General features: G+C 35.1%; 1 long non-coding RNA gene across 1 annotated transcript in view; it reads left to right on the top strand.

Moving 5' to 3' along the window:
- The window catches only part of LOC111028046, an 86,760-nt gene that overhangs the window by 22,705 nt on the left and 45,350 nt on the right, over positions 1–18,705 (top strand). Inside the window, exon 4 of the long non-coding RNA XR_002603869.1 lies at positions 14,946–15,023. This is a non-coding gene — a long non-coding RNA (uncharacterized LOC111028046). The remainder of the gene's footprint in view (positions 1–14,945; positions 15,024–18,705) is intronic.

Below are 18,705 nucleotides of genomic sequence, written 5' to 3'. Positions count from 1 at the left end.
TGTTCACTGGACGTTATACCATACACGTATAGGCCATAGGGTGCAGGGTTAGAGCTGCGAGGGAAAGTGAATTTTTAAAAACCCGTCGTCGTCCTGCGGGCTGCAGCAATAATGTGCGAACTTTACTCCGACTCGCCCTCGCCGTGTCGGAGCGTCACGTAGGCATTATTCCGACAAAAGGTCGGGAGAGAAGTCGGCGAAAAATGTCGATATAATATTATGACATTTTCTCTTGCCCAAAAACACAACGCACGTGACCGCCGAATCTTTTCGACAATACCAATAGGCGAAGTACTATCGACCGCGTACACAATAATATTATAATATGCTGTGCGGTGGGTATCTATATGTATAATAGGTACTCTGCACGTGGCGTTCGTAATAAAATATTCTGTTGATTAAATGCGAACGAACGGTGTTTTTTTTTTCCACGCATTTCTCGCGTACGCCAAATCATATACCTACTCGGGCTTCTGTATAAAACAGTGACGCGTAGGTTGATCGTATTCATTTTGCATAATATCACATTATTAGTGCGTAATAATGTTGAAGTCACATTTTCAAACGGCCGAAATCACATTGCGTCATTTTGTCGGACGCGTTCGCGTAACGCCATATCGGATATTTCATATGAGCGACGCCTGCCGACTGTATATTATTATTATTATTATTATTTTATGCTGTACGCATTTTTTACGAACGAACGGCTTCTGAACGCAATATTATTGTACTCGGCTAGCGTGTGCATTTTATATGCGTCGAATATAGAGATAAACGTTTGGAAAACTATTAAAATCTCGTTAGTCGTTAAAATGATTAAAAGTTTCACGCTCCACATCAAACCTACATGAATCAATAAATCAATTCGACGATTAGACCTGCTGTAGTTATAATATATTTTACGGAGGTGCTTATACCATATCGAAATAATTACGATGAGGGTATAGACTGGTAAAATCAATTAATACATTTCACACAAAATATTATTATACTATATTATTTGTATAATATTATGTCCTCATTGTATATTATTATAATATTATTGCTTAGGGCGTAGTTTGCTTAAGACCTGGGTAGGTACAATAATATATACATAATACATAATAACATATTTAATAACTCTTAATCGTTATAATAAACGTGTATTAAGGATAAACCTACTTTTTTTGGCATACGAACCTATTACACCGAATCAATAAAATTTTTTTTAAAAAAACAATGTTAACTAAACAGTTATTGTTTGATAAAATATTCACAATTATATTGTATATTTTATCTTATGTAGTAACAACCTTGTGTTGATCAATTTTCAATTTTATTTTCTGGAAACCGAGCGGTGAATATTGGCACCGAAACGATGATAAGGATATAAGACTAGAATAGGTTCTTCCTAGTTCTTTGTTTCATCTTGAAAAATGTTAAACCATTGTAAAATTTATTCTATTTTCGTTGGCTATTTAAGTGATATTTTGCTTGCCAAAATAACTCAATATTTCTAGGTGAGTACAATGTATTACACGGTCATATCAAATATTCACTACCTATAAACAATTTTGTAGATAGATTGATTTTGTATAATATACTATTGTATACTGTCTACATCAGGCACAGAGGTGGTGCATCCTGCCCGTAAAAATCTAAAAAGAAAAATATTTTTAATCCCAAGAAAATTGTTGATGTGCTTATGTATGGATTGTTATGTATAAGATACTGTAGATCGTAACTTTGACATTTTAGGAAATATATTTTTTTTTCATTTTTTTATAATTACATATTTGAGAAACACAACTCATCAAGATTTTTATGACTTAAATATATATATATTATACATAATATAATGTACTAACCCTTGTATTGCCGCACGCGCGTATACACGCTCTTATCAATTTAAATTTTTTGATGCGTCACACAAAAAATAAATATAATTAGATAAATCGCTTTTTGAATTCTTCGTTCAACAAATAAAAACATGAACTCATACCTCGTGCATTTTAATATTTTACACGATTCAGTGTTTTCCAATTTAGTTATGTTTTTTATCAAATTTATTTATTCATCAACCATAAAAATATTAAACTATATAATTTTACTAATTGCGTCATGCAATCATTACAATACAAAAGTGGGAAAACACTGAAAACTCCGATGATTTATTGGTTTTTATATTTATTTATTGATTTAGTCGAACATTTGGTGAACCATTTCAGTTTACATACAATTATTTACAACATAGCACGTTTTGATAAACGGTTTACATCAGCGTTTTTAACAAGTTTTAATGTTTAAGCGTGCAAAAGTACTTTTGCTAGGTACCTAATTTAGGGAAAAAAATTATCACAGGGTTGTTGCTTTTGGTTCTTCTGTTCTGCGGTGAAAGGGTTATTATAAAAAAAAAAAACTGTGCTCATTTAATTTAAAATACTGCAGGACCATGTCGGCTCGATGGTTATTATAGCTTACCACTTACATTTGTGCGAGCAATTATTATTTTAAGCCCCGATCAGTATTGTTGTGTGTCAATATTTGACACAACCGAGCTTATTATATCGTTACTGTATGCGTGGCGAACAAAACGATAATAATATTATGTCAGTGAGACATTGTCAGATGTATTACACTGTCATATCACTGCAGCAGTGTTATCAAACTATTATGTAAAAAGCATTGGACGTCGCGACCTTTAGTCGTCGTAAATATTATGGCATATTGTACAATTTATGCGTTTAACGTATACATAAAATAGATAATAATATAAATCGCCAATCGGTAACGACTTCGTCTGAAACGTTGTAACTAAATCAATTTCGATGGAAACACGAAAACGCAATTATTCGTTATGGACAATATCGTATATTATACCGTATAAATATATATTTATTTATATATATAAACAAAATAATATGATCTGTGATCGTTTTTCATGGGCATTTCCATTTCCGGTCGAATGTTTCCGTATTAAGAGTTACGTACATGTATATATAAATTATATTATTATATGTGATATATATATATATATATATTATATACGTCATAATATATAATGTGTGTTTGATACTTTTGTTTGCATTTTTTTCTTGTACACGATATATATATTATATTATACCGCTTCCGTGCGGTCGCTTCCAGCTACATTGCTGCTTTTTCTGTTTCTATATATTATATTTTATATCGATATAGTTTACCCACCGTCGTCCATTAAAACGAAAGGCCCATTGAGTTCAAAATTTCAAATCGAGGGCGATTCGTGTTTTATTTTTCCCCTCTGTAGTCCGCAGTTAGCTTTCGAATTTTTTCGTGGCGAATAACACGACAACAATGTCTGTTAAATCGACCGAACTAAACTGATAAAATACTATACATTATTATATATACGCCCGGCTTAAACATATATATATATATAGGTGCGTTGTGTTACAATAATATTATACGTAGGCATAGTAGACATATATATATATATACCGCGAGTATACGTTTTTGTGTACATTTATTATATTTATCCTGCGCCACTTTAGCACGACCATTATACTGATTAATACCCATAACGCAAACGCGGTTCACGGTATAATAATTAACGAATTTTTTTTTTCCGCCACACTGAAAAATATTGTTATTTGCAACGGCAAAACAACAATAAGGTTGTATTGTATGCGAAAGGTCGTAATGTATAAAATCTAACGCTCCGAGCCGGTTTCGATAAGAAACTATATGCGATTTTAAGACGTACAATAAGTGAGGGAGTTGGTAATGAAGTATTTCGGGTTATCATAATAATGTAACAGGTATATATTATGCATATTATGCGGACACATACGTCCTGGAGATAGCGACGGTGGCGTTGTTTTCCGGAAATTAGTCGAAATATATAATGCAGGTACGACAGTGCGTATTTAACAGCAGTCATGGACGTAGAAAGTAGAAAAAAAACCGTTTTAATGTAATTATATAATTCGACTCTTCGAGTCTTTAACCTGGCAGGTAGACGTGTTGTCACTTGGCAGTAACAACATCTTTGATAATGTTATGTATGACAGCCGTCGCACGATGGAAACGATCGACAAAAATATATATGTTCGACCACCGTTTAAACGCTGGTACTTGGTAGTCAATATATTAAACTAGTATACTATATACTTAGTGCTTACCCACAGAAAGAAACTGTTTGCATGTGATATACCAATCTTCCACAACCTAAACTAACCGCCAGTGCGGCATGTGTATGAATTTCGAAACTAGAATTCAGTGCAATTTAGACTTGTTTTTCAACACAACGAGTCACACCTCTACCACCTCTTTGCCTGCCTTATTGGCACCACTACCTGCACGATATGACCGTAAATTCTCCTGCTACAGCATCAACAATAATGTACATCAGACTGATTCGCAAATCATTCTCATCCCCCATCATTTGTCCTAATGGATTTATTCAAGTTCTGATTTTCGAATTTTCGAATACACCCAAAGAGTATATTTTCAAATTCTTGAATTTGATTGTACTATACTTGGGGAGTGATGCATATTTTTGTTTTTAAAATGAAATATTGGATATTTTTTTTTGAATATTTAAGTGGACCTAAATTTCCTAAATTTGAACGAGTATAGTTTCTCAGCCATTAAACCGTTTGTATACTAAGGATAATAGTCCTTAAAAACGGTTTTACAATAACATACGATTATAGTTCTAGCAGGTGTTTATTGTGCTTGGACCGTTTTTACAAATTATAATTGAAAAAAAAAGTAGAGTAAGTCCGGCGAATCACCCTGTATAATAACGTATTATTACGCACTATTTATACAGTCAAACGGCGGAGTGTCGCAAATCGTCGTCGCTCGCCTAGTTGGCGAAAACGGTTTTTGTAGACTACCCGCCGCCGCTGCAGTTGTACACATATATACATAGAACGACATAATAAATTCGTTTTTTAATGTCCGGTAGCAGTGGCGGCGTGTAAGTCACCGCCCCCCCCCACCCCCACCCGGGTGAGTCGTATGTGTAATATTGTTACCACGTGTGAGCAGCAATAAACACACACACAACTATATGATATATTATTATTATAATATAATAATGACCTGCAGCCATGCAGTATAATATCAGTATTCAGTAATAGTAATAATAATATATGAGTAGACGAACCGGCCGTTGTCGTCGTCGTCGGGGGAGGAGGAGGACGACGACTACCGTTTGATAGTGTTTTCTTTTTTTTTTTATTCATTTCTTTTTTTCGATCTCGTCCTCCCCGTCTTCGTTTAAAAATCGCTTAAGCCGCGCGTCGTTAAAACCTGTTTTATTATTATTATTATTATAGTCATTTTTTTTTAATCGCTCGTTCTGCGATTCCACGTGTAATTACACGCGTCTAGTTTATATTGATACTCTCGCGGCGGCAATTGTATATAGGAACGCGGCTGCTAATGACGCCAAATGGCGTCGTCGTCCCACCGCCACCCGCGTAATTTGCCCGACTTAATTACACCTGTATGTACTCGGGTAGTCGTGTGTGAGTGTGTGTGTGTGTGTGTATTGTACTTACACATTATATTGTGCTTGCGTGTCGCGCGTTAACCGTTTTCGTCCAACGAAATAATGTGTGCGCGACCAAAACGGTAAAATAGGTGCCTTATTATTTCTGTTGTACAGACGCGTCGAGGTTTCCATTCCGAATTATTATTATGATTATTATTATTATTATTATTATTATTATTATTCAGGCACATAACAAAATTCCGTTCAAATGATACGCGTGTGTAATAATATCTGCACTTTGCAATAACGTATGCGAAATTAGTGGGTATACTGAAACGAACAACACTATTTTGACACACGCACATGATACTATATTAATATTATAATATTGTACTGATGGTATTCGAAACGTTGCTTTTTACATAGCAACGGAAACAATAACACAACCCCCGAGTGTACCTAAACCACGTTAGCGTTAACGATCATTGACGATTTGGTATAGTCGTTATAATATGAACATTACAATTTTAAATTAAAAATCGTTGTGTGCGATCATATAATATTATTCACCATCGACAAATCAATAACAAATTCCATACACCAATATGACGTGAATATTCAATACCTACTAGTCTTTCTGCAATTCGAATTGTACATTGAACAGCTGAGTAAACTTTTGTGTTAGAAATAGTTCGTAACATCATAACTACTTCAAAATTGTTTTGTGTATTAAAATAGTGAGTAGAACCCACATGCGACATTCGTAAAAACATGTGAATTCTTCATTTAATTCGTATATTATACTCAATCGATTATTTATTTTCCAATACTGATAAGTGTTTTCATAATAGTCTTATCGTTCGTTGTTTACTAGCTAACTTTTTACCAAAACAATCGAGTTTGGTCCGTGGTCATTGTCGTTTTTTAAAGATAAATTTAAATGGACCCATCCGTGAATCTATACGTAATCATAATTTTATATACATATACTTTTGAGATTATTATACAATAATATATACATATAGTCATCTAGTCAGAATCATCTAATATGCTTATAACCGTCTTTTTGTACATAATTAAATGTTTGTATGTGCGAAATAACTGTATTCTTACTGAATTAATAAGATTATTATAATACTCAATTATGAAAATAAATATGTATAGATTTTAAAACAAATTGTATAATATTAATATTGAGTATAGATTCGATTGACGATTTCAATATTCATTTCTCCATTAACATAACCTTAAATAGTGGATGTATAAACTATAAATTACTCTGTGGATAGGTCAATAAGACAGTCGCTCACTATATACAATATTATAATAATTATGAACCGTTTTAAAGACAAAACAAGCATAGGAGATATCTATCAGTATTTATAGACAACGACGTGAATTACGATGTTTATTAATTCATCATATTTTAAGCGCAAATAACAGCTGTACAATATGAAACTTGCATTATAATTTATAAATTACTAACGATTAATACGTATTGCTTTGTTTAGTATTTTAAATATCCAATGAGTTTGTAACACACCACGAAACCATAATAATAATATTACATTATATAATAACTATAAAGCCGGATTCTCACTACACCGTGTCGTGTAGAGCTGATTATATTATATTCAACTTGTAGGTATAACGTGTTACCGACATTTTATTACCCATGTATTGAATATCATAATATACGGAGCACGACACGAAACGACACGCTGTACAGTGAGAACCGGGCTCTAGACGTTAAATTTCCAAAATACCCTCGAGGCCTTAAACTATTAACCATTAACCACGACCGTGGTTTAAACGAGGAGACCCGGACAACGGCCAACACCGGTAATTGTTGCTCCGCGGGAATCGTCGTTCTTAACCGACGTTTTCTCTGCGACCACGTGTTGAAAAAACAGGTTAAGAATCCATAAACATCGATCTAGTAAATACGTCTCTTAAACCCTCTCCTTCGTGATCGGCATCGTTTGAGATTGTGATAATATCATAATAATACTCGTTAGGGGGGGGCCGTCGATATTGTACCATCGAATTGTTTTATATCACGGGCGAGTAGGTAAATCATGCTAGTTTTTAACATATTTTCGAATTTTTGGATTCCGCACACTGCGTTTTCGTTCAGTACGAATCGTCCATTGTTTTTTTTCTTGACGATTAACACGTCATGTCCATTGTTCGTAAGTCCATCGCTTGTTCGCGACACACATAATCGTTCGCATGGTACTAGCACAGGCCGGCCGATACTAATAATATTAATCAGGATTTGTGCAGTCCATTCGTTTGCCATATCATACTATATGAGTATGTATAATGGCATATATTATACATGAGTATACTCATAATTCGAGCATATTATAATAATTTTGAATTATATCAAATGATTTGGGTATACGATGTACCCCGTCTATTTTTAATCGAAGACGCCTACCTCTCGTTTCTCGGCGCGATACGTGTCTAACCGACGAGCAAATACATTTCCGGTATACGCCTCGCAGCATCGTCAGGAAATCGAATTCAACACGTAGTCTGTATGCGCGGTTTCCGGTTACCGACGTTTTCCGACGAGCCCACTCTCCCTCGCTATATGTTTATATATGCGTGCGTGTACAACCTCGTGTACGCACACAATATGTGCGCTATATTACGGTCGTGTTTTACGAATAATAATAAAAAAACCCAACACACGTGCATCACGTCGCCGGAACGATTTTCACCGTTCCTCTATACATATGTAACGGCGAAAACCCGGTGTACGATTTCGTTTTAAAACGGCGACATTTCGCACAAAAAACGGGTAATTTGATCGCGGGGGACGGAAAGAAAAAACGCTCGTCCCGCGCACAACACGAAAAACGTACGCGTAAAACAAAACACATTTTATCGTATACCCACGTAATAATATTACTGTTACGATGACGTAATATTGTGACGAACGACGTCTATATAATAATAATTAACCATCGTATATGATATCGAACATCGTATATTTTTTGATCGGGGAAATCTTCCGGTGGCGGGGTGCCGTTATCAGCGGGTTCCGACCGAATTGCAGTTGCGATGCACTTTTGAGCGGTAAAACTAATAAGACTCCAGACTGCGCTAAATGTTTAATATTTTCCATTGCCGAGCGAGTGCCGCGGCGAGTTTCCTATAGTCGTCGAAACTCGACCAAACACAAAACATAACTATATCGCTGCGATGATATTGTTACGAAGACCGCCCGCGCATTACAACGTACTATTATTCCGCCGCAGCAGCAGCGCCTCCATAATTTATAATATTTTATTTTATAATAATGTCATAGGTGCACTCGTTACCCGAGCTCGCGCCGACAGATTTACCGATCTCACGCTGGTTAATGATCGCACAATCGACCGCGTTGTATCTGCTAACGCTTGTACAAGCCCACGGCGCACAATAAAATATATATCATATTATTATTATTATTATTATTATTATTATTATTATTATTATTATCATCCTCGTGTGTGTGTACAGTGTGCTAAGCGTACAACAACTGTTGCGGTACGACACACCGCCACGGTGGAGTCACACAGTATTATAGTATATTATTAATGCGTGAGATTGTCGTAATATTATTGTAAATTATGAATCGCTCGCGTCGTCCTGCAGCCTTTACAATACGGTTGGGTACCACACTACCACGACTACAACTGTGGTAGGTACTTCGTTTATATATTGTTATACCGTTATCGTTATTCATTATTATTATTATTATTATTATTATTATTGTCGTCATTATTTTGTATAACGAACCCTGGGCCCGATCGCGCGTCGTTGGTTTTCGTATACATACCTATAATATTGTAAAGTCGCCCCAGCCAGCATATTATTATCACATACACGCTGCAGCAGTTGTAATGTTATTATTATTATTACTATCTTTTTTTTATGGCGTTATTATAATATTTATACCTACCGATAATACGATTTAGTAACATATCATTACAGTAAAATATAATCATTACTGCGCGGAAAAACCTATTTACAACAAAAGCATAAAGTTCAACAGTACGCGTGTGCAAAATTAAATTTGTCGACGTGTCGCATATTAAACGCCGTTATCATCGTCTCCGTGGTTAGTTCATGCCAAGATGACATTATTGTACTTATCAACATAATCATTGCATAAAAGTAATTCGTAATAATATAATACTGTTATACAGTGTAATACCTTATAGTTTTGTTTTTCTTTCGAAACCTGTAAGCTGCGGTTTGTTGTGTTTTTGAACCAATCGTTTAAAAAACCAACTAGGATAAAATAGTATGATTTGAATACACCCATTACGTTGAATAATCGAAGCACACTGAACGCAAAACACATAATAACACTCCTTTTCCGCGGCCAAATGGATCGGTTGGCCATCTTGTATTGACGACTATCGATACACGAAGACTCAAATCACTGAAAATAATATGGTCATCAACAATGCTTTCATTATAATATTTTCAACCTTTTTGCAGAGTTAAGGGTAGTGGTTATAACCGTGTTATCTGTTATATTATAATATTAAAAAATAATGCAGGTACAGTTGCAACATTATTATAATTATGTGCTATTGCACTGATTGTTCATTTCCAAAAATAAAATACATCTCCCATCTCCCCACTGCAACTGCAATTTGGAAACCGTCAAAAGGGTTACGTGTTTTGGACCGAAAAACAGGTCGTACCAAATATTAACTTGGCCAATGAGTTTTTGTAATTGTAATTTACATTTACAACTTGACGCGAATCACTCAACCGTCATTTGAACTTTTACGAAACTTTAACGAAATATTTCATTAAAATCTACTATAAAGCGTCGTGATTTTATTTAACAACAATGAAACTTTGGGGAATGTCAGCGTGAAACCCGTCCAAATGTCGAGAGCCCGATATCCGTAGCCGACGTTCATAAATGGAACAAAATATCATCATCACAATGCCATATTATTATGTAGTCGGGACGATTTGACCTGCTAGAATTCGCGCTTTTACGAGAGTAGGTCTACATAATAAAATATACATTTATAATATTATTTAGGGTACGTGTCCGCCAGCACAGACTGTACGTTTAGGTCATTGCTATTGTATATACCACCACACGGCGTTCACCGGAACGGAGTTAGAATTTTACGAATTTGTTCGCATAAAGTGCAATTTATTTTTCGGTTTTCACTCTGCTCGTTTTCGCACAGCAGGCACAGTTTTATATTTTGTACTGTTGCGAACGGCGACCATAGGACGGTCAAGGTTGTTCAATTAAACGGACGACGAGCGGTTAACCGCAATGCAAGGCTGTAAATTGTGCGCACACGCACACGTCGCGTTTGCAATGGTAATAAGTAATAACTAATAACTAATAATCGTAATTTTTAAATAATAATAATAATATCTAATAATATTATGTTCAAACGACTTTTTCCGTTCCGCATCACACAATACTATCATGATACACGCGCTCGTATATTATTGGGTTTATAAAAATATAATAACTTCATTATCTCAATACGAGTACGCAATATATAGGTTCTATATACGCGGTATAGTGTCCGCGATCGGCGTAGGTATTTTACATTTATTATATAATGATATTATACTATGTACGTATTACCTGTAATATGTAGGTAATATTATATTATTGTTCTATGATTATATTATATTGCAGCGGATGATATGTAAGTGTTTATGACCTATGTATCATGATTATATGCAATATACCTGCGTATCATACACCATCGTCGCACTTGCGTTTTCACGATTATTAAATATTGATATTTTTTTCGCTCGGTAACGGAGGTCTGAGTGTGCCGCGTAGATACGTTGTAGCATAATATAATACAATACATCGGACAATTTACCGACCATACTCTCCCTTTTGACCGTTAATAATGCATTTTTCCAATACCAATTTATGCAGGTACATAGATTTTGTATACCTTTTAAGTATAAATATTATCCAGCGGCGATACACACGTCTTTTTTTAGGAAACCAACCGTTTTTATTGTAAATCGTCAATCGGATTATTATTTTGAACACTTTGAATCAAAACTCGAACGAATAGTTTCCGACTAAGTTTGTGCAGTGAAAACAATAATCATTCGTATAACGGTTTTTCATGAATTATAAAATAAATGTTATGTTCAGTGATTATACTCGCACAACTCAATAAATTATACAATTCAATCTATATTCTATGTTATTTACTATAATTTTAAAATCACCATCATGCCCCCACATCGTCTAAACACACCATCGCGCGAAATACATTATTATTGTCCCTAAAATGATATAGTCTCTCCGAGTTTAACAACTCAAGACGATTTTCGTTCACATTCCGATTCATACAGTACCTATATCAATGGGCATGTTCAACAAAAATCTTCTCCTGAACTGCTGATGAAAAATCGGGTGGTTCATATTCGAACGCAATTGGGTTCATGCAACTGCATTCAAGTATTTTAATATAATATTGTGTAACGGTTCTTCGAGTATGCTCAAACAATTCAAATACCAGAAACTAGAATTCGCATGCATGAGATGGGAGTGCGTGCAGACATGTTGTCACCCTGTATAATCTAATATATAATAATATGCACTGTCGTTTATCGCTGGCACGTGTTTACGACTGCAGCCGTGTACCTATATAATATGCTATTATGCATTGTGTACAGTCAAATATAATAAATATGTTCAAAAAAACCATCCGCGCCAACAATATCGATGCACGCGAAATACACGCGTGGTATAGGTGGCAATATCATAACAGCGTATTATTATAGGTTAGGCTACCGGGCGGTTTGATTTTTTGTCACTGTGCTCTTCGTTTTTATTTGTTTTCGTCGCATTTAATACTGTTTTCATTTTATGATATTATACCTCTACATTATTGCGATACTGTCGTGGGACACGAATGTTTTCCATTGACGCCCAACGAGCGCTGCAGGTTTCGCCTCGTGTTCGGCGCTCGTTTCGATCGAAATTCGTTTTTCGTGTGACACGATAAACAAACGAATATTGGTATCACTGACGACGTGCGACCTTCACGATTGTTCATCACCGACCGTAGTAAGTTGTTTCAACATCAAGACCGACCGAATCGGATGTCCGTATTGAACACAATTTATCAGTAGTATGTGTGATTTAGGTACACTGCAAGTTCAAAACCACACCTCCCTTCCACGGTGCCCCACACTTTCCTCGAAACCTATCGACTATACTGACATATTATATGAGTAATTATTGTTGTATAAACACCTCTGGGTAATATGTAAATACGTTCGACTCGCTTACGTCATCATCATCCGGCCTAGATAGTTCGGGCCGATTTTCTTTGCTTTTTTTTTAGTTTTTTCAACAACCAACTAAAAAAAATACAGATAATAGAATACCATTAGATCGGTAATGCAACCTACATCATTAATGTTTGTTCAATGCATACTTAAAGTTCTATTGGCTGAAAGGCACGAAAATAGTCGGTTATCGTCATCACATTCCGGTTTGGTAAGTTTCCGTCGTTGATACAATATTTTTTTGGAAAAAAAAAATGTAGTGCCTAGCAGAATAAAATGATGGTCATCATAATATGGACTCTGATCCGCACAGAAATATAGTTTGTTAAAAGAGACGACTGAATCGCATTGAATGTAACTGTAATCGAAAGTCGATTACCTATTTCGTTCTTATAGTTCAAAAACAGTATGTTTCCATTGTACGTTTCCTTATCGGCGTATTTCTGAACACTATTTTAATTAAAATAATTTAGTTGCTCGTATCTACGAAGAAAATAAAAAACACGAAATACAAATTCGACACTTCTATCGGGGAACATCTTCGCCACCTGCAGCTGCTGTAAGTACCGCCTCGGCTCCACCGAGTTGTGCGTTCTATTGTCATATACTATGCATACATTTTTTTTAATCATATTTTGAGATTTCAAAAGAAGCGGTTCTTTCCTGTCGAATTTCAGTATAGCCAACACCTATATAACATTATGAGCACGAATCCGCAATAAACGCCATTGGATTAATATAGCTCGCCGTATACGACTCGTGTCTACGCAGAGCCGTACATTTTCATGAAGACGTTGAGGTTTACAGTTCTATTAGCGTAATCGTTGATCAGAGGTCTTTTTTTCGTACAGATCAATGTCAAAAAAACTGTTTGTCCCGTTTTAATAATTGTATTAATGCGTGATCATTGCGTGGTCACCCCCATCATTGCAATATACCTTTGACACTGTAATACGTTCACCGTTTATCACGTAATATATTGACACCGCGATTTATACATCGGGTCCGTGATCGCGGGCCACCCGCTTGCCGCTGCTGCTGCGTTGTTGCACTTTATAATAATATATACCCAGGTACACAATATAATATATTATACTGTATAGGTACGCATTGTAATAATATACATAGATCGTGACGCGAACGGTGTGGGAATCGTCTGCTGCAGTCGGGTTCAGGTCGAGTGTTCGTCATTAGCGCGAACACGGGGCATTTTCTGGCCCCGGGGCTTACGAGTGCTCGGATACGCATCTCCGGGCGAACGAGGCTAAAGCAATAACAATAGTGATAACAGTATGTATGCGACCGGGCGCGTGTGATATTGTTCTGCGCAGTGCTGACAGAATTGCAAACGCATAAAACAATACATTTTATTGTACTGTGCTTTTTAGCCGTTACACTGTACGACAATATCTTACGTCGTTATAGCGTCTTAGCGTCGACGGTGGCCCGAAAGCTTTCGGCTGGCGAGAAAAAAAATACGTCCGATTCCGATCGTCTGCAAGCGACGCGTTCTATGCCCACGCTATGTTTTATTTTCGAGGGAAACGGCAACGATCCTTTTCAATGTATTTCTTGTACATAGCTATAGAATTATTAGATGTATTAACCCTTTTTTTTAAAAATGTTTTCGACAATATGGGGGGGGGTCACTCGAAGAGGGACAATAATAAGCGAATGTGATGACATAGAGATAGAAAAAAGAGGAGACGAATCGCGTAGTGAACAATAATCTTCCAGTGAGAGACATTTCGAATATAGTATTGTAATAATTATTATTTATCATATTTTATTACACACCAAACGAATATATTATACTCACATTAATTGTATTATTACGTCGTGTCAGACGATATTTTGAAGATTTCACTGACCAGGGGATCTCGTGAACGTGAACTGATCGCATATATATATTATGTCGTATTCTTACATAAAGATAACGTTGATTATATACCCACACGGCACACATAATCGGTTAAATGTAATATTATGATGATTTGATGTTGTGTACCCATTACGTTTATGCCGTTTACGGGTGTGTTATAATATTGTCGCAATAATGTGCATATTATTATTGCAAATTGTATCCGACTTGAATAACTCGTAGAATAATCACTTATACAATAATTATTATTACAAGACCGGCACTTAATTTTATTTTTTTTTTTTTCAGGAATTGATGACGTGTACCTGCATAATGATATTTACCGAGCAAAATATGTTGTACGAAATAAAACTCAAACAAGAATTCGTAAGTAAAACTCTACAACTGTATAATATTTTAATACAATATACTATTTTCGAGTATATGTTGCCATCGTCTTAACTAATAACCCGATCACTGCCGTTTAGTTTCACCTAGGTTTCATAACACGTAACATTATTAATGCATTTCCTAATTTTTACGCACACCGAAAATATGTATTTTAATTCATATTATTATGTTATTTTGAAGAAAAAACTATTATTTCGGTAAAAAAAACGTGCTACATTTTATGTTTATCCATTAAAAACAATTATAAATTTCATGTAATCGAAGCATAGTAGTATTATACTAGGTATAATACCTACTTACATAAATATTTTTTAAATCCAAATAAAAAATAGAAGTTCTAAACGTTTTCAGTAGATGTCTGAAGACCATGTGCAATGTGCATATATTATTATATGATTAAATCCAGCCACAGCTTGTTAGACATATTTATTTTTGTCAACATTTCTCGGAAAACGTTGTAAAAACCAGTATCGTTATAAAAAGGTAAAAGCTCAAAATTTACAAATTAAAATATCTGTTTTGTTGTTTCTTACAAATCTGAGACGGCTAATAAAGGTACACGTCATATTATACAGGGGCTAATTTATGTAAAATGTTTTCAAAGCTGAATTACTGATTTTCATTTAGTATTCAAATAGTAATGCCGGTATGAAAGTTTAGAGGCAGTCGATGGGAGGGTGAGTGTTTAATGTTGTGTTCGAGGACCGACACGCGATTAGACACTGTACATAATATACGACGTGTATATTTATGTAGGAACTCCGCTATAATTAATAATATGAGCTAATATTGCGTATTGTTTATTTCGCTCTATTTCGTGTACTGTGTGTCTGACGCGCGCTTCTCGCTCGCATCAACTATGCTCGAAATTTAAAAATGTTCTCTCGGAACCCAATATATCGATTCGTATAGGTACCTACGTAATATTGTGGCATTATACGTAAATGAAAATCGTAATGGCTGTGACTGCGCATCCTTCGCGCCCATATTACTATGCCACCACGAACACTGGTCCAACATGGCTTGTATATATCTACACAGTGTCACATATATAGTCAATAATAGGTGGTACACACTCAGATGTATATATGTATACATACATTATACAGTATACACCTATATATACACTATACGTACCTATACGTAAATACAGTGACGTCATCGGGGCGTGATAATTACGTTCTTTGTACAATGCGGTCATAATTGTTATTGTCGTGGCAGATTATAACACGGTGCAGCGACAAAAGAGAACGAGAAGCGAAATACGCGTTTTGCTGTGAATCCGTTAATAATTTTGAATAGTAAATTATTACACCTACGCGCGTACTAATAATAATAATAATAATACGCACCTATCCATGTACACTATGTATTTTTTCCATCGCCATTTCACGAATGAATAAAACATCGTGTTGCGATTTGCGGCGATGAGTGCAGTGCACCGACGAGCAACAACAGGCCCGGCCGACCGGGTTGCCCGCCGCTGAGGACTTGCATTATAATTGCAGCAGTTACATTTCGCGCCACTACAATATATTGTAATGACCGCCACTCGCCGTCGGTTTTCCGACACAATATTCACGAATCCACCGTGTTGCGAGTCGATGTTTTATCGTCTGATCTATTCCAAACTTTGGTTTTCGGTGTGAAAAATCAGTCGTATAATACGAGGTACGGAACGTTTGTAACACGCCACCGCGGCAGAAGTGAACGGAAGCACTGCAAACAATAAACCTTTAAGAAACCAAAATGTCGTGATGGGGAACATTAAAACGGACTAAACAAAAACCGTATACTATAATATAGCGGTCGCGTTCGCTCGGGTAAAACTTTGCGAAGTTCTGTATACACGTATACACGCTAAACGCTATACATCACCATATATGTCTAGAGGGAGAGAGAGCACACGATCAATCGTGTAAGACCACAATCGAATATTGACCCAGTGAAAAAGTTCGGGAAATCGAAAAAGTTTTCGCCAAGTGTTTTAAGGGCACGCGAGTTTCGCTTTTAAACGGACCAGCTTTTATCATAAATATATATATATATAAAGGTTTGGAATAATATATATACCTACGCGCGAGTGTGGTTACGCGTGTAAGGTGTAATAAAGATTGAATAGTGAGTCGTAAATTTCGCTGGTTTTATTTAACAACTCAAGGTATGCTGCGCTGAAGTGAAAATTCATTCCGGGTGAAATATATGAACCACTCTCCTCCGACCGTTTTCCCGTGATTTCGAATGAAAGGTCGAATAAAGACTGTATTGTTCTTAAATTCTAATCTCGTTAGTGGACTAGCTATAGTATTGGATTATGTATATACACTAGGTATACATATAATATATTATAAGACGTGTACCCGTGACAATACCCCATGTCAATATTATTTAGCAATTTAGAACTTTAACTTAATTATACTATAACTGAATTGTTCGAACTTCTACTGAAAACTATCTAGATAAAAAAAAAAAAATTAAAGTGCTTATTTTATTTATTTCGACTCCAGAGAAAACTTTTCCCTCTTTTAAAAACTATACATAATACTAGAACTGGACTATGATGATTGGTTTTTTCAATTTATAAGTTAATTTAATAGTTGTCCTTTAATGATAATATTGTATTTTATACGGTCGTGTCATTGATTTCAAATTAATTAAAAACTGTTATTCAAAATAATGTTACTGAATATTGAAATGTTTCCAATACAGGTACCTGCTATCATTTAAAATTTATATATAAAATAAAATAGTAACATAGAACATTTAACTATAGTTAGCCGTAGTCAGGCATACAAGCCGATTTTTGAAAATTGGTATATATGGAATAGGTACCGAGATCATTTAAGCAAGATAATATGCTTATTCAATGCCATTTAATTATAATGCATACTAATTTTGAATTTAATACTATTGTTATAAAAATATTTTTTAACCAAAAATGTATATTTAGTATAAACATATTCATTAAGCTTCGCTTTCAAGTAGTACAAACAAACAAATTGAATCATGTTTAGAAAAATGTTCTCATGCACGTTGTTTGCTAAACAAAGTTGCTGGTTGTGACAAATGCTGCGTCGTTTCTACTTAAACCTAGAAAAAATGTTGAACATGTTTTATTGAAATCGCCCCAAGAAAATGTAGTTCCACATGATCTTCTGGACATTTATGAAATATGGTTTATTACTTATTATTCTAATAGTATGTTGTTTCCATAATCATTCATCCTTAATTGTATTATGTACCAGGGTGCCACAGAGAATATATTTTCACAGTGTAATTTGATTTATTTCGAATATTTTTATTGACTCTACAGTGATAAATATAAATACATATTAATGCTGCACATTGTACACAACTGACATAAGTACAATGGAGTATGGACCAATGCCCAGCTGTTTCGAAATAACCATACTATCTAATATTATTATTCACTAACCCATTAAAGTGTAAAATCGTAAATATCTCCCAACTTAGGACGCAGAAAATTAGAAACAGAAACATATACTAATATATAGCCAATTCGTTATTTAAAGACACTTTGTCGATTGAGGTCCTCAAGGGCAAATGAATCATAATAATACTTCACAAGTAAAGATTCATATCGTGCAAATTACACATTATTTTTCATTTAACTTTCCTGGTGAATAATATTAAAATT

Source organism: Myzus persicae, unplaced genomic scaffold (genome assembly GCF_001856785.1).
Source record: "Myzus persicae strain clone G006 unplaced genomic scaffold, MPER_G0061.0, whole genome shotgun sequence".
NCBI classification, from domain to species: domain Eukaryota; kingdom Metazoa; phylum Arthropoda; class Insecta; order Hemiptera; family Aphididae; genus Myzus; species Myzus persicae.
This window is presented reverse-complemented; position numbering and strand designations above follow the sequence as displayed.